This window comes from Euphorbia lathyris, chromosome 10 (assembly GCF_963576675.1).
Source record: "Euphorbia lathyris chromosome 10, ddEupLath1.1, whole genome shotgun sequence".
Lineage (NCBI taxonomy): Eukaryota > Viridiplantae > Streptophyta > Magnoliopsida > Malpighiales > Euphorbiaceae > Euphorbia > Euphorbia lathyris.
Window position 1 is genome coordinate 11,423,638 of NC_088919.1, and position 23,544 is coordinate 11,447,181.

Genomic DNA, 23,544 nt, shown 5'->3' on the forward strand with positions numbered 1-23,544 from the left:
TTTTATGGTAAAACCATCTGTTATGTTCCTGACAAGCTTTTCAAGAATTTTCTCTTCTATGATGTATCTGCTAGCCGAATTTCTTTTCTGTAGACTCCTTCTGTGAATTTCATTGATAATCAAATCTCCAGGTTATCTTTGAAAAAACTTGAATTTTTTATCTGCAAACATCTAATTGCAAACGTTAAATAACAACGAGGATTTAGTCATAGTGACCGTCCTCAATAAATAATAAAAACTATAAAATGAATAAATACATATATTATAAACCAAGGTTCGGAATAAAACACGAAAAACATAAATTTTTGTTAAAAATTTGGCGTTCCCCGGTAACGGCGCCAAAAACTTGTTGAGCGATTTCCGCAAGTGCACGGTATACGCTTGTAGTAATAAAAGATATCGAACCCACAGGGAACGCTTTTTAACTAAAAACTTATTTAATTCAGTTTTATTCACGCTTTTAGGTTTAACTAAAGAAAATCGTTTAATTGATTGTATTGGTTCGGATAAATTAGGATTAGATGAGAATATTATATTGAATTTAGAGAACAATTCTGTCTTGAGATTTTGATTACAAGACAGATGCTTCCGTAGTTGGAATAAATAGAAGGTATAAAACTTATTTTCATTAAGCAAAGAAAGCAACTATAACTTTGGTAAGATTATGAACATGTAATAATACAAGAATTTATGCAATTAAATGGCTTTGAACCGTAGAAATCTCTCTGGATCGGAGCAGATTTCTACCTTAATCAAATTAGTATTTTATATCCGATAAGCCGCGCTAACGATCATATCATCCATAAAAACTAATTCTTTCAAGTGTTCAACAAAGTTTCTATATAAATATGATTGAATAAAACGTTTTAATAAAAACACCAATTTATCACTTTGAAAATCATTTTGTCAGAACAATATCAAAATAACAACAGGAAGAATGTATTGAATAAAATAAATATATTATTAGCGAATTGTGAATCTTCACAAGTTAACAGAGAAGAAGAAACATGGATAGCATTTTAACGAAAACTTTGAGATCCGGGTTATCAATCTTTCCCTCAAACTCCGTAGGCTTGTCAGACCTCTTTGTGCTTCAACCGTTAGTTCTTCTCGCTGAATCTTCGGAATAGAGACCGCTAGGTCCACTACCAGAATGAAAACTTGTCTCTGATCAACCTTTGAAACTAAACTAATACTACTGTGTTTATAACTAATCTAATAACAACTTGTGTACAGCAAGTTTGCTTTTACAAAAATGTAAACTAATCTAACTCATTTCTGAGTCAGAGTTTCTTCAACATAACAACTCTCTAATTTCTCTAACTATTTTCCAACATTGATTTCTAAAATGAATCACTTATTTATAGTTGGTGAAGGGTTTAATTGATGGGTCGTGTCCATTGGTAAAGGGTCGCTTTTATCCAAACCAACAGACGCGTTTCTTGGATTTAAGCATGTGAAAACCGTGCAGAATTCTTCGCTGTCTCATATGAGATTTCGAGAATCTCAGTCGCGACAGGGGGTGAAGGGGCGAGCTGAAAACTTCAAATTTTCGTGACTGGTGTTCGTATGTCGCGACTGAGATTCTGAAAATCTCAGTCACGATAAGGGCTTTCTTCCCCGTCTCTCGACTGTTTCTCATCTCCTTGAGTCGGTCTCCTGATTGATACGTATTCTTGGCACGTAATTTAGGGTTTTCCTCCGTTTTAGCTCCGTTTTAGCTCTTATTTGGATTTAACCAAATAATTAAGTACCTTGCATCAAAGAAGTAAATAAAGACGTAAAAGTATTCTAAATGAATATAATTAGCACGATTTCAATGTAAATTTAACGTATTTATATATGATATTTTAGGTTTATTTTGGGCTTAATAGTGTCATACCAATACTACTATGGAAGCTATTGTTATAAGTAAATTCAATCAACGGCAAGTACATGTCCCAATCTCCTTGAAAATTAAGTACACAGGCTCGCATCATATCCTCCGAAGTTTGAATGGTCCTCTCGGGACTGCCCATCAGTCTGAGGATGAAAAGCAGTACTGAAATTTAGCTTTGTTCCCATAGCTAACTATAAACTAACCCAGAATCTAGAGGTAAATCGGGGATATCTGTTTGACACAATAGAGATAGGTATGCCATGCAGCCTCACTATCTCAGCTACGTACATCTTGGTCAATTTGTCCATTGGATCAGTCTTTCACGTCGGTATAAAATGAGCAGACTTTGTCAATCGGTCCACAATCACCCAGATACTATCGTGCTTCCTTTTAGTCCTCGGTAAGCCAACTACAAAGTCCATAGTAATCCATTCCCACTTCCATTCTGGAATAGCTAAAGGCTTCAGCTTTCCAACAGGATCTTGGTGTTCAATCTTGACTTGTTGACAACTCAGACACTTGGAAACGAATTTTGCCACATCTTTCTTTAAGGCAGGCCACTAATAATAGGATCTTAAATTCCTATACATCTTAGTCATACCATGATGCATAACATAGGGATCATTGTGTCCTTCCTTCATAATCTCTAGTCTCAAATTATCCATATCTGGGACACAAATTCGGTTTCCCATCACCATTAATCCATTTTCCTCAACTGTAATGTTTGGTTTCTTGCTTTGTTTCACTTTCTCATACATTCTCTGTAAGAAGGGATCTTGCATCTGTGCCAATCTAATTCTCTCTCTCAAGTCTAGTTTCAGTTGTAAGCTTAGCCATAAGTCCAGTCACCTCATCGACTTTCAGTTGAACATCCATGGATCACATTTCTTGTATGGGATTCATTTTTTTCAACGTATCAGAATTCTTCCTACTTAAGGCGTCTGCAACTAGATTAGCCTTTCCCGGATGGAAATCTATCGTGCAATCATAATCTTTTAACAGCTCAATCCATCTTCTCTGTCTCAAATTCAACTCCCTCTGGGTGAGGATATATTTCAAACTCTTATGATCGGTCAGAATCTGAAACGTCTCTCCATATAAATAGTGTCTCCATATCTTTAAAGCATGAACTATTCACTATGCCATTTTCCCTTTCACATGACATAAGATACATGACAGATATTTGTTTTCGTGTCGTCTGAATATGTTTCGTGACAGTATTTTAATTCTATGTCATCGGAAGGTGAAATAAAAAATGCGCTCGCGTCTCAGATGACGTTACGGTTACAGTATGTTGTCATCCCAAAAGAACGCGATTTTGATGGAAAATTCACTTAAGCATCAGACGACACTTCGAATAAATGACTGTCATTGTTGTACGAAAATAAAAAAGCGACAACCAGAACTTAGAAAAGCGGGGGAGCAAAAAGAGCAAAAAATTTAACGCCCGCTCAAAACTCAAAACCTAAAATCGATTCCCCCTCTTCTCATTTCTAATTTCATATCCTCTTTTTCTATCTCCACATCTTTCTTCCTCAAACTAAAGATCTCCAAATAGTTTCTATCTCTTTCCTCCTCTCAACAAAGCGTTGATGGCAACACCTTAGAGCAGCCATGGTCTCCCTTTTCCTACTTTGCTTTATATTTTGTCTTTGTTCCTTCATTTTCTTCAGCTCTTAGAGGATCGATTTTAAAGTTGAAGTTAAGGTTCACCATATTTTGAATCGATGGTTTACCTGTCTTGTTGTGGCCCTAATTTATGTATATTTCCTATAGGGTTTATACATAATCTACAATATCTACATGTTTAATCTTTTTGTTATCTTTTTCTCTCTCTCCAGGCTGATCTGGAGATCCAAGATGGCATTAGTCTCCTTACTTGTGGATCTAACAAGTTCTGTCCATTTGTTCATGGCCTTCTTGAATTCAAGTTCTGGTAAGTTCGATCTGAATTTTTGGGCTATAATAAATTTATGTCATCTATTATGCATTTTTGTGCATAAATTGGTGATTGATCTTGTGAAGGAGTTTTTTTATTATTGTTGAACTAGGCAGTTTGGGTCTTGTGATTTGTCAATTCCTTCAAATTGTTTCACAGAGATGATTTTAGATAATTGCTTCAGGTAACTTTTCGCACTCTGAAATGCACATCAAGTGTTTGTTTTTATGACTAACTGAACTTTTCTACAACACACAGGCCAACAAAACATGTATGTATGCGTGTATGTTTGTGTATAATTAGTTATTGTGACCTTCATCTTCATCTCTTATAAACGATCCCTTTTGATGTTCCGTTATGATATATTCCCCTATTTCTAGGATTTGCTAATTTGACCTTGCTAGCATGTGCTTTTGGTGAATCCTTCTAATTTGCATAACTAATGGCATGTGTTGCCATGGCTCAAAGATGTTTGCTTTATGTGGTTACTATCAAATGCTGATGAAGATCAGTAAATTCAGATTTTGGCTATGTAATTAAGCAAATATACATGTTTTGATGAAAGCATGTTATGTTATTTAGAGAAGCATGCAGTCGAAAGGAGACACAACTAGCAAAGACTACCTATCAATATGTTTCCTCTGTAACTTTAATAATTCACTTCACCCATTTCTAATCTATACAAAGACAAAATGATTATCCTCTCTTTAATTAGGATAGTTTGGAATTATATATATTTTGCTGTAAGTTCAAATTCAAAAGAAGTTTGTTTTTTGGTTTGTAAGAAGATATTTGTCTTATATATAGAAAAAAGTGGAGATGATAATCATATGGGTAACATGTATAAATACTAGTACATGTATAAATACCCTTCTTTGCTTTTTTGTCCCTTAATCACACCAATCTAATTATTTCCCAATTTTACAATTAAAGTTGTGAAATTAGAGTTTGTTCTCACTATATATGTAATCAGCTTTTGAAGTAGATACCAGACTGATCAGATCAATAACAAGTAGTTCTGCTGTGAGCTGTTTGGTGTATTGGGAAGGAAAGATTTTTGCGGATTATGTTGATAGGATTGTCAAGGTATACTATTATGGAGAGTAATTAAGACCTGGCCAGGTATTTAATGCACTAATTATGTGGCTTTGTTGTTTGTTAGTCCAGATAATTTTATTTTTCAATCCCTGTTTGATCTCGAACCATATTTTTCGATCTCTGTTTGATCAGTCATTGAACTTGATGCAGCAAGATGCATAACATATATTGAAGTTTCCTAGTACATTCTGCAGATATGTTCATCATAATATTTGTGCTTGCTGATTGCTTCAGTTTCATCCTGATATGTGATTTCAGTTTGTGTCAATGTTCTTTCACATTTGGCTATGTTAATAGAGGGTTTGATTATATGAAATGTTTGTTTACAAGAAATGAAAAATGGTGTAAGAGAAGCAACCATTTTTCTTCTTTATATTTATATGCACAATGATCAGAATAATTTTTTAAACTTAAAATAACATAAGATCCATTTTATCCTAAATTGTGTTTGTCATGTTTTTGTCCATATGAGTTTATTTCTTGTTGGTAGAGATCATGTTCCCCAAATAAATTCTACCTTTGTTCTTGTTCCCCAAATGAATTTGGGTCTGGTTTCTATTAATGGATTTGCTATGAATTTGGGTGAGATTTTGAAATTTTTGCTATTTTTGGATGGTGTATTGTAGTTGGAGACATCAACGAATCAGGGGCTGAATCAAAGAGCTCCTATGTTTAAAGGGATAAGGTGCCAAAATAGGCCTATGGTTTTTAGGGAAGTATCACTTTAGGGTCAACGTACAAAATAGCACCAACATAGGCTTAACATTTAAAAAAAGGTACCAATTTAGGTCTCAATGTTATTAGATTCTCTATCGTGTTATTAGCATTCAGCTGCTGGTATTTAATTCTCTAATCTCAATGTTTCGGTTAGTTTCGTGTTGTTTGATGGTGTGAAAATTGAACTATGAGAGCTTGATTCAGTTGTTTTGGGTTTGTATGATTGATCTATGTGTCTGTTCGGTTCTTCTTTTTGTAGCTCCTTTTTACTTTTTGAGTCAAAACCGCAGAATAAAAGTGTTTGGTTAGTATTAAGAAACATCTTCTTGTAGCTATTTTGGAAGAAATTCAACTAACTTGTACCCACAAATTGGTCAACCAAACAGGCCTTATGTAAATGAAATTCTAGTAATAGGTTGACTGATCAAGCTTTATTGTCAAATTGTTCACTACATGAATATGTTGGTTTCCTTTATATATCTTTGGCATCATAAAACAAGAATATGTTCTATGGGAATGTTATGAAATTCAAGAGTTAATGAAGCAAAGGTAGCTTACAAGAGTTAATGCATCAAACAAGCACTGCAATTCAAGTTGATTTCATTTTTCTAGGAATGTTCTGTTTCTTTAAAGTACAGAATTTTTGAACCTGACCTGTTAGTTTATTTCTTATATGTTGAGTCATGTTTATTTGTGAAATGTAGTTGACTAAACAATTATGTATTTGTGAAATCTTAATTGGGGTTGTGGTATAGGACAAAGCTGGATATTAGAGAATTCCAAAACGTTGAGGTAATTATAACTATCCTTTACCTTCTAGAATTTAGAATCATGCCCCAAGGTTCTCTAATCTCAAGCATTATTCCAATTCCTACTTTTGCTCATTTGCTTAAATTATCTTGCACTACTACTATTTCCTTTAGTTTCCATTTTATCCCTATAGTACCTTTTGCAACTCCTAAATACTGTAATATTTTTCATACACCATACAGTTGATCATAGTATGAAGTAGTGCTTATTCTCTTTTGTTTGCAGATGATCTGATTCAACTCTATTATGATGATAGTTTTAGCTGAGTTTACCTTGCAATTACTGCATGCTTTTCCCAATTTGTACCAAAATAGGTTTAAGGACCTGGTGAGACACTTGCAAAATTCAAGGAGCCAATCTACTATTTTGGACAAGTCCATAGAGCTGGTAATATATTAGGCCAAAACCAAAAGATCAAAGTAAGTCATCCAAGTCCATACATGATGAATAGAGATACGAAATGCACATGGATCAACAACCAACTGTTAAGCTCGAGTTAAATATACAGTTGGTCATTAAATTTTTATAGTTGTTTTAAAATGGTCACTATTCTTCAATCTATCTCAATAAAATTAATAAGTTTTGAATTTTATCTCAATAAAGTCACTCTGGTGACTTCAAGAGCAAAAACACATTGGAAAAGTGACGTGACTGCCACATCAACAATAATCAACTTTTCATCTCTGATTGAAACGACACGTGGCTTTCACCTAACTGATCTGGGGACATCCGCCAACCAGCTTCCTTTTGGAGACCACTACGCGGCGTACTTTGAGGTGAATATCCCTTTTGGTCCTCAGGATAATATCTCAATGTTATCAACTGTGTTACCTTGGAAAATATCACCTAGCACATACAAATCAGTATCCCTGAACGACACTGCTTCGGACTCGACCAAATAGGCTATGACAGAGAAATTTGTGCAAAAACAGCATGGAGTTAGAATTTATTGATTTGTTGTAGGCAAGACATGGATTGAATCCCCAAAATCCCATCAACATTCTCCAGATATCTCTAAAAGTCATATCTCTGCCACGATGATGCGGAGTGGTGTCCCGTGGTGGAAAACCAAACCAATAGTGAAGTTCAGGATATCCAAAAGTGAATATCTTACCCTCACATCGAAAACTGAGATGAACACGCCTCGTATTGACGAAACAAACGGTAGACATAAACGCTAGTACCCAGTTTCCAATAATAGGAAACTTCATGGATGCAAACTTGGTCCATCCTAAGTTTGTCAGATAGCGATTCATATCATCGTTGACCCCGAGTTCTTCATTCAGGAACTCGTCCAGATACAGCATGCCACAAAATTGTGCATATCTAAATTGCAAATAGCGTCTTCCCTCATCTGCATTGTAGATGGGAAACCATGCTCCATAGCGTGAAGAGATATCAACGCGCTTGCTACGAGCAGAAGTGTTCTTCCTAACATTTTTCAGAGATTTGGTCATGTTTGTGAAATAAGATGGTGTCTGTAGGAATTTAGAATTGAAGAAAGAATTTCAGAAATCTGAAAGAAATGAAATGAAATGAAAGAATTCAGAACCTACAGGAATATATAGATTACATAAGTGAAAGGTTGTGTCTGTGGAGAATGAAAAGGTGTCAAACTGATACCTTTTGGACAAAACTGACTGAAAATCTCAACTGAGATTTCTGGAATCTCTACTGAGAATTCTAAATGTTAAAATACTGAAAATCTCAAACGAGATTTCTGGAATCTCTACAGTGATTTCTAAAAAATTTTCAAAAACACTTAATACTTTATGAAATAAATTTCAAAACATGACTAAATTAGAATTTTATTTTACAAAACTTATTTGTACACAAAACTAAAAATAAAGATTAATTATATAACTAATAAAAAAAATAATAATAAAAAAAATGAAATTAAAAATATAAATAAATAAAAGTTGTGAACAAAAGATAAGAAAAATTAAAAATTAAAAATATGAAAACTAAATAAATTAATTTTCATAGACAGAATCAATTACTTAGACCGGTTCTAAATAATGGTTCTGTTTACTTACCTGGGAATAATTTCAAGCAGGAATAAAAGAAAGTAGAAATGTACCCCCAACTTGAAATCATTATTATATATTTTTTTTCTCTTTTTTTTTCCTTTTTTTTAGCATTTTTTTAGCGTTTTCTTTTTAGCGTTTTCTCAATTTAAGGATCTAATGATTTCGGTAGAATGCCCGAACTTCTGGTTTTGGCCTCGAACAAAAACTACGCACATGAACCGTAACTTTCAAAACTATATTAAAAGTATACAATTCCTTCCTGGCGGATAAGATAATTTCATCCCTACTTGCTCATCTGTCTGAGAAGAGTTGATCGGCTGTTTCTTAGAGAGATATATGTAGGTGTTTAAGGAAATGATAGGATAAAAGAAGAAATTATTTGGGTGTAATGTAGGAATTGAATAAATTTTTTACAAAGAGAAATGATGTTTTGGTGAAGGGTTAAGTGTATAGAAAAGAGGTAAATGTGTTTGAGAAGAGATTAAAAATTTTATGGTAAAACCATCTGTTATGTTCCTGACAAGCTTTTCAAGAATTTTCTCTTCTATGATGTATCTGCTAGCCGAATTTCTTTTCTGTAGACTCCTTCTGTGAATCAATCATAGATCAATCATACAAACCCAAAACAACTGAATCAAGCTCTCACAGTTCAATTTTCACACCATCAAACAACACGAAACTAACCGAAACATTGAGATTAGAGAATTAAATACCAGCAGCTGAATGCTAATAACATGATAGAGAATCTAATAACATTGAGACCTAAATTGGTACCTTTTTTAAACGTTAAGCCTATATTGGTGCTATTTTGTACGTTGAGCCTAAATTGATACTTCCCTAAAAACCATAGGCCTATTTTGGCACCTTATCCCTTTAAACATAGGAGCTCTTTGATTCAGCCCCTGATTCGTTGATGTCTCCAACTACAATACACAATCCAAAAATAGCAAAAATTTCAAAATCTCACCACATTTATCTTCTCTACTGTTTCCTGAACTAACTCAGGTCCCTCTAATTGTCTCATGCCCTTAACATCCCAACAAACTGGACTTCTACAAGGTCTCCCATAAAGTGCTTCATATGGTGTCTGTTGAGCGATTTCCGCAAGTGCACGGTATACGCTTATAGTAATAAAAGATATAGAACCCACAGGGAACGCTTTTTAACTAAAAACTTATTTAATTCAGTTTTATTCACGTCTTTAGGTTTAACTAAAGAAAATCATTTAATTGATTGGATTGGTTCGGATAAATTAGGATTAGATGAGAATATTATATTGAATTTAGAGAACAATTCTGTCTTGAGATTTTGATTACAAGACAGATGCTTCCGTAGTTGGAATAAATAGAAGGTATAAAACTTATTTTCATTAAGCAAAGAAAGCAACTATAACTTTGGTAAGATTATGAACATGTAATAATACAAGAATTTATGCAATTAAATGGCTTTGAACCGTAGAAATCTCTCTGGATCGGAGCAGATTTCTACCTTATTAGTATTTTATATCCGATAAGCCGCGCTAACGATCATATCATCCATAAAAACTAATTCTTTTAAGTGTTCAACAAAGTTTCTATATAAATATGATTGTATAAAACGTTTTAATAAAAACACCAATTTATCACTTTGAAAATCATTTTGTCAGAACAATATCAAAATAACAACAGGAAGAATGTATTGAATAAAATAAATATATTATTAGCGAATTGTGAATCTTCACAAGTTAACAGAGAAGAAGAAACATGGATAGCATTTTAACGAAAACTTTGAGATCAGGGTTATCAATCTTTCCCTCAAACTCCGTAGGCTTGTCAGACCTCTTTGCGCTTCAGCCGTTAGTTCTTCTCTCTGAATCTTTGGAATAGAGATCGCTAGGTCCACTACCAGAATGAAAACTTGTCTCTGATCAACCTTTGAAACTAAACTAATACTACTGTATTTATAACTAATCTAATAACAACTTGTGTACAGCAAGTTTGCTTTTACAGAAATGTAAACTAATCTAACACATTTCTGAGTCAGAGTTTCTTCAACATAACAACTCTCTAATTTCTCTAACTATTTTCCAACATTGATTTCTGAAATGAATCACTTATTTATAGTTGGTGAAGGGTTGTAATTGATGGGTCGTGTCCGTTGGTGAGGGGTCGCTTTTATCCAAACGAACAGACGCGTTTCTTGGATTTAAACATGTGAAAACTGTGCAGAATTCTTCGCTGTCTCATATGAGATTCCGAGAATCTCAGTCGCGACAGGGGGTGAAGGGGCGAGCTGAAAACTTCAAATTTCCGTGACTGGTGTTCGGATGTCGCGACTGAGATTCTGAAAATCTCAGTCGCGATAGGGGCTTTCTTCCCCGTCTCTCGACTGTTTCTCGTCTCCTTGAGTCGGTCTCCTGATTGATACGTATTCTTGGCACGTAATTTAGGTTTTTCCTCCGTTTTAGCTCCGTTTTAGCTCCGTATTGGATTTAACCAAATAATTAAGTACCTTGCATCAATGAAGTAAATAAAGACGTAAAAGTATTCTAAATGAATATAATTAGCACGATTTCAATGTAAATTTAACGTATTTATATATGATATTTTAGGTATATTTTGGGCTTAACAGTGTCATACCAATACTACTATGGAAGCTATTGTTATAAGCAAATTCAATCAACGGCAAGTACATGTCCCAATCTCCTTGAAAATTAAGTACACAGGCTCGCATCATATCCTCCAAAGTTTGAATGGTCCTCTCGGACTGCCCATCAGTCTGAGGATGAAAAGCAGTACTGAAATTTAGCTTTGTTCCCATAGCTAACTATAAACTAACCCAGAATCTAGAGGTAAATCAGGGATATCTATTTGACACAATAGAGATAGGTATGCCATGCAGCCTCACTATCTCAGCTACGTACATCTTGGTCAATTTGTCCATTGGATCAGTCTTTCACGTCGGTATAAAATGAGCAGACTTTGTCAATCGGTCCACAATCACCTAGATACTATCGTGCTTCCTTTTAGTCCTCGGTAAGCCAACTACAAAGTCCATAGTAATCCGTTCCCACTTCCATTCTGGAATAGCTAAAGGCTTCAGCTTTCCAGCAGGATCTTGGTGTTCAATCTTGACTTGTTGACAAGTCAGACACTTGGAAACGAATTCTGCCACATCTTTCTTTAAGGCAGGCCACTAATAATAGGATCTTAAATTCCTATACATCTTAGTCATACCAGGATGCATAACATAGGGATCATTGTGTCCTTCCTTTATAATCTCTAGTCTCAAATTATCCACATCTGGGACACAAATTCGGTTTCCCATCACCATTAATCCATTTTCCTCAACTATAATGTTTGGTTTCTTGCTTTGTTTCACTTTCTCATACATTCTCTGTAAGAAGGGATCTTGCATCTGTGCCAATCTAATTCTCTCTCTTAAGTCTAGTTTCAGTTGTAAGCTTAGCCATAAGTCCAGTCACCTCATCGACTTTCAGTTGAACATCCATGGATCACATTTCTTGTAAGGGATTCATTTTTTTCAACGTATCAGAATTCTTCCACTTAAGGCGTCTGCAACTACATTAGCCTTTCCCGGATGGAAATCTATCGTGCAATCATAATCTTTTAACAGCTCAATCCATCTTCTCTGTCTCAAATTCAACTCCCTCTAGGTGAGGATATATTTCAAACTCTTATGATCGGTCAGAATCTGAAACGTCTCTCCATATAAATAGTGTCTCCATATCTTTAAAGCATGAACTATTCACTATGCCATTTTCCCTTTCACATGACATAAGATACATGATAGACATTTGTTTTCGTGTCGTCTGAATATGTTTCGTGATAGTATTTTAATTCTATATCATCGGAAGGCGAAATAAAAAATGCGCTCGCGTCTCAGATGACGTTACGGTTACAGTATGTTGTCATCCCAAAAGAATGCGATTTTGATGAAAAAGTCACTTAAGCATCACACGACACTTCGAATAAATGACTGTCATTATTGTACGAAAATAAAAAAGCGACAACCAGAACTTAGAAAAGCGGGGGAGCAAAAAGAGCAAAAAATTTAACACGCGCTCAAAACTCAAAACCTAAAATCGATTCCCCCTCTTCTCATTTCTAATTTCATATCCTCTTTTTCTATCTCCACATCTTTCTTCCTCAAACTAAAGATCTCCAAATAGTTTCTCTCTCTTTCCTCCTCTCAACAAAGCGTTGATGGCAACACCTTAGAGCAGCCATGGTCTCCCTTTTCGTACTTTGCTTTATATGTTGTCTTTGTTCCTTCATTTTCTTCAGCTCTTAGAGAATCGATTTTAAAGTTGGAGTTAAGGTTCACCATATTTTGAATCCATGGCTCAAAGATGTTTGCTTTATGTGGTTACTATCAAATGCTGATGAAGATCAGTAAATTCAGATTTTGGCTATATAATTAAGCAAATATACATGTTTTGATGAAAGCATGTTATGTTATTTAGAGAAGCATGCAGTCGAAAGGAGACACAACTAGCAAAGACTACCTATCAATATGTTTCCTCTGTAACTTTAATAATTCACTTCACCCATTTCTAATCTATACAAAGATAAAATGATTATCCTCTCTTTAATTAGGATAGTTTGGAATTATATATATTTTGCTGTAAGTTCAAATTCAAAAGAAGTTTGTTTTTTGGTTTGTAAGAAGATATTTGTCTCATATATAGAAAAAAGTGGAGATGATAATCATATGGGTAACATGTATAAATACTAGTACATGTATAAATACCCTTCTTTGCTTTTTTGCCCCTTAATCACACCAATCTAATTATTTCCCAATTTTACAATTAAAGTTGTGAAATTAGAGTTTGTTCTCACTATATATGTAATCAGATTTTGAAGTAGATACCAGACCGATCAGATCAATAACAAGTAGTTCTGCTGTGAGCTGTTTGGTGTATTGGGAAGGAAAGCTTTTTGCGGATTATGTTGATAGGATTGTCAAGGTATACTATTATGGAGAGTAATTAAGACGTGGCCAGGTATTTAATGCACTAATTATGTGGCTTTGTTGTTTGTTAGTCCGGATAATTTTATTTTTCAATCCCTGTTTGATCTCGAACCATATTTTTCGATCTGTCATTGAACTTGATGCAGCAAGATGCATAACATATATTGAAGTTTCCTAGTACATGCTGCAGATATGCTCATCATAATATTTGTGCTTGCTGATTGCTTCAGTTTCATCCTGATATGTGATTTCAGTTTGTGTCAATGTTCTTTCACATTTGGCTATGTTAATAGAGGGTTTGATTATATGAAATGTTTCTTTACAAGAAATGAAAAATGGTGTAAGAGAAGCAACCCTTTTGCTTCTTTATATTTATATGCACAATGATGAGAATAATTTTTTAAACTTAAAATAACATAAGATCCATTTTATCCTAAATTGTGTTTGTCATGTTTTTGTCCATATGAGTTTATTTCTTGTTGGTAGAGATCATGTTCCCCAAATAAATTCTACCTTTGTTCTTGTTCCCCAAATGAATTTGGGTCTGGTTTCTATTAATGGATTTGCTATGAATTTGGGTGAGATTTTGAAATTTTTGCTATTTTTGGATGGTGTATTGTAGTTGGAGACATCAACGAATCAGGGGCTGAATCAAAGAGCTCCTATGTTTAAAGGGATAAGGTGCCAAAATAGGCCTATGGTTTTTAGGGAAGTATCAATTTAGGCTCAACGTACAAAATAGCACCAATATAGGCTTAACGTTTAAAAAAGGTACCAATTTAGGTCTCAATGTTATTAGATTCTCTATCGTATTATTAGCATTCAGCTGCTGGTATTTAATTCTCTAATCTCAATGTTTCGGTTAGTTTCGTGTTGTTTGATGGTGTGAAAATTGAACTGTGAGAGCTTGATTCAGTTGTTTTGGGTTTGTATGATTGATCTATGTGTCTGTTCGGTTCTGTTGGAAAAAGCCAACTTTGTTTTCTCTTCAGAACTCACAAAATAAACACAGTAAATTGAAAGCACAAGTTAGAGATGTTTGAAGCAAATTCTTTCTGCATTCAATATATGAGGAAAAACAGCAGTACAGATGATTTCAAAAATACATGTTAAAAACCTCAACTCCACCTCCTACTTATACAACTTGAGAGTGGAGTTTGTTACGCAAAAACAGCAACTAAGAAAACCTAACATCGTGTATTATGGATGACTAAATCACACGATTTGTTTTCCATAAAGATAGACTTCTAGATAACTATCTCCTAAAGACCAGGAACACAACTAACTGAATTGACTTTAGAACAAGTTTAAACATACAGTTCACATTCACTCCCTTAAACTTGTTTATCTTTGATGATGCTCACACCAATCTTATCCTTCAGCTCAACGAATCTCTGTCTTCCAAGCGGCTTTGTCAGGATATCAGCTAGTTGAATTTCTGTCTTAGTATACTCCAGCTTGACATCACCATTTTCAACACATTCACGAATGAAGTGATACCTTGTATCAATATGTTTACTCTTTTCATGGTGGACTGGGTTCTAAGCCAAGGCAATTGCAGATTTGTTGTCAACTTTCAGTACTGGCTTCACTTGTCCATCTCCTCTTAGGCTTTCCATCAGTCTTGTAAGCCAAATCCCTTGACAAGCACTCCCTGTTGCTGTAATATACTCAGCTTCACATGATGAGAGTGCCACAATTCTTTGCTTCTGTGACACCCAAGTAATAGGACTTTCTCCAAGGAAGAACAGCACACCAGTTGTGCTCTTTCTGTCATCAGTGTCCCCTGCAAGGTCACTGTCACTGTAACCAACCAAATCTTCATTTGCTTAGTCTTTCTTGTACACACATCCCACATCAAGTGTTCCTCTTACATACCTCAGAATCTGCTTGACAGCACTCATGTGTGCAATGGTTGGAGCCTCCATGTATCTGCTTACAACTCCAACTGAATAAGCAAGATCTGGACGAGTGTTTACCAGATATCTCAAGCTTCCAATAATACTCCTGTACGTGGTTGCATCTACTGATGGCTCTCCATCATACTTGTTCAGCTTGCACCTTGGATCCATAGGAATATGACAAATGTTGCAATCTGCCATTCCCATTTTCTCAAGAATTTTTCTTGCATAGGCTGACTGGCACAGTGTTATGGCTTCTCCATTTTGCTTTACCTCTATCCCCAAGTAGTAACTCAGGAGCCCCAGATCACTTATCTCAAATTTCTGCATCATTTCGCGTTTGAATTTCTCAATGAGTTCTGCACTTGAGCCAGTGAGGATGAGATCATCCACATACACTCCCACAATTGTGACATCTTCTCCTGTCTTCCTCATGTACAAAGCATGCTCAATTGGACATCTTTTGAAGCTCAGAGACTTTAGACACTCATCCAACTTCTCATTCCAAGCTCTTGGTGCCTGTTTTAACCCATACAGGGCTTTATGCAGCTTCAGCACTTTGCTTGGATTGCCTTTAACTACAAACCCCTCTGGTTGTGCTACATACACTTCTTCCTTTAGCTCTCCATTTAAGAAAGCCGTTTTGACGTCCATATGATGGACATCCCACTTTCTTTATGCAGAATATGCAAGCAGAGTCCTCACTGTTTCCAGCCTTGCTACTGGAGCAAACACTTCCTTGTAGTCAACTCCATATTTCTGAACATATCCCTTTGCAACTAATCTGGCCTTGTGCTTGATTATCTTCCCTTCTGGATCTTTCTTCAACTTGAAGACCCACTTCAAACCAATGGCCTTGTGATTCTTTGGCAAGTCAGATAGCTCCCAGGTTCCATTTTTCTGTATGGAACCAATCTCCAATGCCATAGCTTCTCTCCAATTCTTGTTCTTAACAGCTTCTGTATAAGTAGAGGGTTCTTCAATAGACAAGAAGAAACAGAGTCCTGCTTCTTCATCTATTTCCCTAGTTGCATCATAGATTTCCTGTAGAGATCTGAATTTCTGGTGCCCTTCGCTCGAGCTTGAACTAGAGCTTGCCCTTGGTGTGCTTTGAGGAGAAGCTTGAGCAGTTTGAGGAGGAGTTACAGCTTCATTTTCCTCATGGAAATTTGGCATTTGATCTGTATCTCTCCTTCTATGTTCTTCTTGGCTTACTTGGACTGTGAAAGTCCCACCAGAATCTATCTTCTCTGCTCCTTGATCATCCAACCATGACCAGTTTTTTTCTTCCTCAAATACAACATCCCTGCTCACTATGACTCTTTCTTTGATTGGATCCAGCAATCTGTAAGCCTTGGACCCATCCTCATAACCAAGCAGGACAGTCTTGATGCTTCTATCTTCGAGTTTGGTAAGATGCGGTGACACTACTTTGGAATGGGCTAGACACCCAAATACACGCAAATGTTGTACATTTGGAGCCTTCCCACGCCATGCTTGATATGGTGTCATCTTTTCTACACTCTTTGTTGGAGCTCTATTCAGAATGTACACTGAAGTTTTCACTACCTCACCCCAGAACTTAGCTGGCACCTGCTTGCTTTTCATGATGCTTCTTGCCATCTCCATGATAGTCTGGTTTCTCCTCTCAACAACTCCGTTTTGTTGAGGAGAATATGGTGCTGTGAGGTGTCTCTTCACTCCTTCATCATCACAAAATTTCTTGAACTCAAGAGAAGTGCACTCTCCCCCTCGATCTGTCCTGAAACACTTTAGTTTTCCTGCAACTTCATTCTCTACAAGACTTTTAAATTTCTTAAAAGCCTTAAAAGCTTCACTCTTGTCTTTCAGTAGTGTTACCCACATAAAACGTGAATAATCATCAACAAGAAGTAGGAAGTACTTGTTACCTCCTGGTGTAGCTGGTGTAATTGGTCCACACAAGTCTCCATGGACCAATTCAAGTTTCTGTGTTGCCCTGAACACTGCTTTCTGTGGGAATGAAGTTCTGTGTTGCTTCCCTATCACACAACCATCACAGACTTGGTTTGCTTGAGCAATTTCGGGCATTCCCTGCACCATCTTTTGACTTGTTAGCCTTCTCAAAGCTTGAAAGTTCAGATGACCATACCTGGCATGCCATAGCCAAGCCTTATCTGTCAAGCTTGCCACTAAACATATTTTCTGAGCTGTCTCCAGGTTTGCAATGAAGAGCTTGTTGTGCTGCCTTTTCACCTTGAATATGAGTTTGTTTTTGTTGTCATAGACCCTCAATGTACCTTCCTCTATGATAACTCTGCTGCCAGCTTCATCAAGTTGCCCAAGGCTTATGATGTTGCTCTTCAATCTTGGTATATAGTACACATTGGACAGAGTTAGGTGCTCTCCATTTTTGCATTGGAACAACACTGACCCTAGCCCATGTATATCAATAACTGAGCCATCTCCAAACCTGACCTTACCATTAATGGATTGATCAATGTCTGTAAAGCAACTCATGTCACCTGTCATATGGTTGTTTGCTCCAGTGTCAAGGTACCAACATGACTCCTTGTTGGCTCCTCCACTTGTAGTCTGCTCAGTTACTTTTCTTTGTGAGGCTTGTGACTTTATCAACTCACAAGTCTCAATCAATAGTAGTGCAGGCTCATCATCTTTCTCTGTCAAGTTTGCCTGCTCATCTTTCTCCTTTAATGGGCACTCAGAGGCAAAATGACCCATCTCCCTGCAGGCATAGCATTTGACCTTTGACTTGTCAAACTTCCTTTTCTGTTGAGGTTCTTCCTCCCTCCTTTGAGAACCACCACTTCCTCTACCTATTCCACGGCCTCTGCCTCTTCCATGGCTGTTGTTTCCTTGATCCACGAAATTCTTCCTTTTTGACTTGCTGTCTTCTCTTGCCTTCCATTCTGCTCTGGTGAGAAGAACAGTTTCATCTCCCTTGAATCCATGTCCTTGCATCCTCTCCTCATGAGCTTTGAGTGATCCAATAACCTCATCTATGGTCTTGGTTTTTAGATCACCAAACTCCTCAATTGTGGATGCAATCTGTAGGAACTTTGATGAAGTTGATCTCAGCAACTTCTTCACCACCATTTCTTCTTCCACATTGTTGCCTAACCCTCTTAGCTTGTTGACAACAATCTGAAGTTTTCCAGTAAAATCATCAATACTGCCTCCATCACTCATCTTCATGGCTTCGGACTCTCTCCACAATGATTGAGTTCTGACTTCCTTTACCCTCTCGGCTCCAAGGTTCATGGTCTTTAGCATGTTCCATGCTTCCTTGGCAGTCTTCTTAGCGCCTAACTGAAGTAGAGTATCTTCACTTATGCCTTGATAAATGGCCGCAAGAGCCATCTTGTCCTTCCTGGTTTCAACAGGTCCTGTAGCCTCCACAGCTTCCCATACTCCTTGAGCCATCATGAACACCTCCATTTTGATGGCCCATGCTGCATAATTGCTCCTAGTCAGCATTGGATACTTCAATGACACAGATCCATCCTTGTCATTATCTGATGGAGAATTATTTTTGGTTGGGTGTGTTGATTCCTTGTCTTTCAATTTCGAGCTTTCTTTCTCAGGGTGAGTCATATTTTGTGAATTCGATCGCCAAGCTCTGATACCAGATGTTGGAAAAAGCCAACTTTGTTTTCTCTTCAGAACTCACAAAATAAACACAGTAAATTGAAAGCACAAGTTAGAGATGTTTGAAGCAAATTCTTTCTGCATTCAATATATGAGGAAAAACAGCAGTACATATGATTTCAAAAATACATGTTAAAAACCTCAACTCCACCTCCTACTTATACAACTTGAGAGTGGAGTTTGTTACGCAAAAACAGCAACTAAGAAAACCTAACATCGTGTATTATGGATGACTAAATCACACGAGTTGTTTTCCATAAAGATAGACTTCTAGATAACTATCTCCTAAAGACCAGGAACACAACTAACTGAATTGACTCTAGAACAAGTTTAAACATACAGTTCACAGGTTCTTCTTTTTGTAACTCCTTTTTACTTTTTGAGTCAAAACCGCAGAATAAAAGTGTTTGGTTAGTATTAAGAAACATCTTCTTATAGCTATTTTGGAAGAAATTCAACTAACTTGTACCCACAAATTGGTCAACCAAACAGGCCTTATGTAAATGAAATTCTGGTAATAGGTTGACTGATCAAGCTTTATTGTCAAATTATTCACTACATGAATATGTTGGTTTCCTTTATATATCTTTGGCATCATAAAACAAGAATATGTTCTATGGGAATGTTCTGAAATTCAAGAGTTAATGAAGCAAAGGTAGCTTTCAAGAGTTAATGCATCAAACAACCACTGCAATTCAAGTTGATTTCATTTTTCTGGGAATGTTCTGTTTCTTTAAAGTACAGAATTTTTGAACCTGACCTGTTAGTTTATTTCTTATATGTTGAGTCATGTTTATTTGTGAAATGTAGTTGACTAAACAATTATGTATTTGTGAAATCTTAATTGGGGTTGTGGTATAGGACAAAGCTGGATATTAGAGAATTCCAAAACGTTGAGGTAATTATAACTATCCTTTACCTTCTAGAATTTAGAATCATGCCTTAAGGTTCTCGAATCTCAAGCATTATTCCAATTCCTACTTTTGCTCATTTGCTTAAATTATCTTGCACTACTACTATTTCCTTTAGTTTCCATTTTATCCCTATGGTACCTTTTGCAACTCCTAAATACTGTAATATTTTCCATACACCATACAGTTGATCATAGTATGAAGTAGTGCTTATTCTCTTTTGTTTGTAGATGATCTGATTCAACTCTATTATGATGATAGTTTTGTATTATACAATTAATACCATACATGATACATCATTAGGTTAATATTTGGTCGATCAATGAATCTGAAAGGTACGTTTGTAGTCTAAGAAAAAATTAGATCGAGATAATATTGCCTTATCAGTTAGTGTAGTTTCAGAATTCTATGCTTTACTCAGGTGAGTTTACCTTGCAATTACTGCATGCTTTTCCCAATTTGTACCAAAATAGGTTTATGGTTTTTGGGGAAGTATCAATTTAGGCTCCACGTACAAAATAACACCGATATAGGCTTCACGTTTAAAAAAGAGTATCAATTTAGGCATTGAGAACGGATTGGACTATTTTCAATAAACTGTGGATTATGTGCTATCAGAATTTCATGCATCTCTAGTGAGCCGTTTCTTTTACCCTCAGTTTATGTCAATATGAATTACCTATAATGGCTCTAATAACGCTATTAAAGTGTGTGGCACAATAGAGGCACTTGGTATTAAGTTCATCACTCAATTAACTTGTGTATTTTATGTTGCAGAGAGCAAAGGGATGGAAGGAAACATGCAAAGAATGGGCATAACAAGTCAGGAGATTCAAGGTTTAGGTGTTTAGGCTTCTTATATAGTTAAATGTTAGTTTTGTAATGAGAAACCTTTGGTTAGGATTGTGATCTTCACATATGTACAAGTTTATTGTTATATATAAAGGTTATTTGCACATTATTTGCAATCTACTTTGGTTATATATACAGGTTCATGGAAGAGGTAAAAACCAAAAAAAAAAAAAACAATGACAAAATTCTTATAAGAAAATGTCATCTTACTTTCTATCTAACGATACAGAACTGATAACAAACTGTCATACTAATTACGTTCCAATGACAGAATTTAATACAAATTATATCATGTGAATTACGTTATGATGATAGTCGAGAAAACAAAAACTGTCATAACATTAACATAACACCTCCATTTTAACTTAATATTTTGACAGATTATTTAAAAAATGGTGTCATGAGAACATATATTCGGTGACAATTGTTATTAGATAAACCGTCATATAATTAGTGGTCAGATGATAGGTCACTATTTGGTCGCTGTCATGTGAGGCTATTACGGATGACAGAACGTGACCGTTGTCTGATGCCTTAACAGACGGCAGCGAGCCCTGTGATAGATTTATATCATGCGGGACGATGGTTTTTAACCGTCATCTGAAGAGGGTTTTGGTGTAGTGATTGCTGTTAACTCCAAATCATGTGTAGGATAATTCTTCTCACGAGGCCTCAATTGCCTAGAAGCATAAGCTATCACCTTCCTATTTTGCATCAGAACACATCCTAACCCTTGTCCTGAAGCATCTGTATACACAACAAATCTTCCACCCTCAGATGGTAGCACAAGAACTGGATTTGATGTCAGACTCTTCTTCAGCCCATCAAAACTCTCTTGACACTTCTCATTCCACTGAAATACAGCTCCCTTTTTCAGCAGTTTAGTTAAAGGCGCCGCAATTAATGAAAAACCTTCCACAAACCTTCTATAGTAACCAGCCAAACCAAGAAAACTTCTCACCTCTATCACATTATGTGGTGCTTCCCACTCCATAACTGCCTTTACCTTAGAGGGGTCCGGCCTAACACCTTCACCGGATACCACATGGCCTAAGAATACCACCTGCTCCATCCAGAATTCACACTTACTGAGCTTTGCATACATCTGTTGTTCTTTTAGGATTTGCAGCACTATCCTCAAATGATGCTCATGTTCTTCTGTCGTTCGCGAGTAAACTAATATATCATCAATGAAAACGAAAACAAACTGGTCTAAGTATGGCTGAAAGGTCTTATTCATCATTGCCATAAAAACTGTAGGAGCATTTGTAAGTCCAAAAGGCATTACAAGAAATTCAAAGTGACCGTACCTCGTGCAAAAAGCAGTTTTTGGAATATCAGAATCTTCCACTCTCAACTGTCAATAGCCTGATCTCAGGTCAATCTTAGAGAAGTAGCGAGCTCCCTTTAACTGATCCATAAGGTCATCTATTCGGGGTAAAGGATACTTGTTTTTAATTGTTACCCGATTTAGCTGCCTATAGTCAATGCATAACCTCATGCTTCCATCCTTCTTCTTGACAAACAAGACCGGTGCACCCCAAGGTGAAGTGCTAGGTCTCACAAATCCTTTCTGCAATAGCTCCTCCAATTGCTTCTTCAACTCCTGTAACTCCACCGGTGCCATTCGATATGGTGCAATGGATATAGGGGGAACCCCCGGTATGGTCTCAATGGTGAAGTCAACCTCCCTATTAGGTGGTAATCCAGGAAGATCATCTAAGAATACCTCTAGAAACTCCCTCACTACACGGATAGCTTCTAATTTCATATCCTCGACACTTGTATCAATAATGTGTGCCAAAAAGGCTACACTCCCCTCTCTAATCCTCCTAAAAGCCTGAACTGCTGACACTAAACACGAAGGTACCACTGACATTTCTCCTACAAATAGTACCATGTTACCCTCATCGGTACCTAATGCTACCTCCTTAGAATAGCAGTCCACTATTGCCCTATATTGTGAAAGCCAATCCATACCCAAGATCACATCAAACTCGTTAAAATCTAAAACAGTTAAATTAGCTGGAAATTCTCTTTCACTCACTCTTATAGGACAATCTTTTACAACCATATTCACTACTACACTATCCCCAGTTGGCATTTGTACCCTCAAATCATAACTTAGAGGCTCTACTTTCCCAGACACTTTCAAAGTAAAAATAGATGTTATGTATTAATGGGTTGACCAAGAATCTATCAATACAAAAGCAGGAGTATCAAAGATAGTAATGGTACCAGATATCACATCAGGTGAAATGGTCGCTTCATTTCTAGTCATCTTGAATGCACTCGGGGTACCTTGTGTCTGAGCCTGAATGCTTGCCACACCATTTTGTCCACCACCAACATCGGATCCACGACCTCTACCTCGACCTCTTCCAGCACCAACTATGTTGTCAACTATGTTGCCTCGAGCTGCTATTCCAGATGAAGTTGCACCACCAGTCCCTATGACATATGGGCACTTGTTTTTATAATGGCCTAACTCGCCACACCCAAAACAAGTGATCTTTTGAAGCTCCCAACACTCTCCTCTATGATGTCGTCCACATATCTCACAAGCCGGAACAGAATATGATCTTGTACCTCCTCTAAAACCACTCCCTAATCCACTACCAGGCTCTCTGTTGCTCCCCACAGATGGTGAGCTATAAGTGCTCTGTCCACCTAAAACTTGGCCAGAATTCGCTGATCTGCTACCCCCAAATCTACCTCCTCCTCGATAGCTACTACCACTCTGTGAAAAACTGCCCCTTCCATTAGAGAAGGACTGCGATCCACT

The 23,544-nt window shown here is 36.5% G+C and overlaps 1 long non-coding RNA gene across 1 annotated transcript; it reads left to right on the forward strand.

The window, feature by feature from the left end:
• The first annotated feature begins 3,727 nt into the window (after positions 1-3,727).
• On the forward strand, positions 3,728-7,089 carry LOC136208403 (uncharacterized). Its single transcript, XR_010677111.1, has 3 exons — positions 3,728-3,815; positions 6,389-6,425; positions 6,669-7,089. It is a non-coding gene; the product is annotated as an uncharacterized lncRNA (long non-coding RNA).
• Positions 7,090-23,544: the final 16,455 nt, after the last annotated feature.